Source organism: Rana temporaria, chromosome 4 (genome assembly GCF_905171775.1).
Source record: "Rana temporaria chromosome 4, aRanTem1.1, whole genome shotgun sequence".
In the NCBI taxonomy this organism is placed as follows: Eukaryota; Metazoa; Chordata; class Amphibia; order Anura; family Ranidae; genus Rana; species Rana temporaria.
Genome location: NC_053492.1, coordinates 257,486,851 through 257,488,418, shown reverse-complemented (window position 1 = coordinate 257,488,418; position 1,568 = coordinate 257,486,851). Strand labels below are relative to the sequence as shown.

At 38.6% G+C, this 1,568-nt stretch overlaps 1 long non-coding RNA gene across 1 annotated transcript; it reads left to right on the top strand.

Moving 5' to 3' along the window:
- Positions 1-217: 217 nt before the first annotated feature.
- On the top strand, positions 218-1,341 carry LOC120937161. The gene is made up of 4 exons (XR_005748682.1): positions 218-370; positions 733-812; positions 937-1,011; positions 1,275-1,341. It is a non-coding gene; the product is annotated as an uncharacterized LOC120937161 (long non-coding RNA).
- The last annotated feature ends 227 nt before the right edge of the window (positions 1,342-1,568 follow it).

The following is a 1,568-nucleotide window of genomic DNA, read 5'->3' as shown; positions in this document are numbered from 1 at the left end:
TTGTCTTGATCAGTCAGCTTGCGGTCATGGTCCACACCGCTCTGTGTATGTGTGACTGTTTTGGTGCTGCTGGCTGGCAATCGCTCTTTTTTAGTGCTCTGTGTTCCTCCCCTCTGCACTCATACGTTTCCTTCCTTTTTTCCTTTTTCTCCAGAGTGCGGCTCCGCTGATTGGCCGGTGTCATCATATGACACGGCTGCTTCATCGCTAAGGAGTGTGGGAATTGTAGGCATCTCAGCGACCATGTGACCTCTGAGATCCAATCGCGATGCACCCGCCTCCCCAACAGGCTATATATAGCATGATATGATCATTATCTGTCTGCTACCAACAGGGTACTGACAGATGTCTTTATTCCTCTTAAAGATAGGTAAGTTTCCATCCTGCAACCATTCACTCTCCTCACTATTGTCTCCTCTGTGTAAGGTTTGAATACTTATGGCTAAACCTTCACTTTTTCATTTATTTTCATTCATTTTCTACCCTTTTTAAAGGAGATTATCTGTGGACTTTTCAGCTGCAATTGACTGGTCCTTGATTTTTGCTGCAAACGACTATCCTTTGACTTTCTATCACCAGCTGATGTTTGCTTGCACTCAGACTGTTCATCTAGTTGAATACTCCATGTAAGTTGATCCCTTGCTTACACTTAATAATTTAGTTACCCATGTTCTCACTAACTTTATGAAGTATACTAAATCTATTCAAACACTTTTTTTTTTTTTTTCTCAGATGAATTGAGGCTCTTCAGTGCCCATGTTATTGTCTTACTTAATTCCCCTGTATTCACCTTGATTTTATTACGCTTCAAGGTATGGCTGTTTTACATATATTAACCCTATTGACTCTATTATGGATTTGTTTAATTAGTTGAAACAGATCATAATTTAATAACACATATTCTAACATAGATTCTTTTTCTTCTGTATTTTTAAGTCCTGTCAGTTGAACTTGGATTTCAATATCCACCCTGAGGGGGTTTTTCCTTGACTGGCTGTGCATGAAGCTAGGGTAGGTTTTATTTCTCCTACCTATGGAATTTTGCTGCCAGCCCCCTCTCATGGGCTGAACAGCATTGGCTGCTACCAGGCTGTGGATATATGCGCATTTGCTCCTATGAACTTTGGTTTCTCTTGCCCCGCCAGAGATCCCAGCCAAACTTTTGTTTGTACTCTATATACATGACATGTTTTGTTGAACATATATAATCGAAGTTCTTTTAGAGCTTATACTGTATGCATATGTTAAAATTGTTTTCTTTTTCATCTCTTTAGAGTAATCTAGAGAGACGATCTTGTCCTAATTCCCCTGAAGAAGCCAAGTTGGCGAAACTAGTAGGGTCGACCTGATCGAAAAAATTATTTCTAGATCTTGCTCCCACAAATTAATCTATGCACTATCTGTATATTGAATTACTATATTTTGTAAAAATTGAATGAATAAACCTTTTTTATATATTTTTATATATACATACATACTTTGTCTGGTTTTCTTCATCGCACCGCAATAATCCCCCCAACTCTTCCAAAAAATTCCCCTCCTTTGAACTTAGTAAAGACATGTTTACT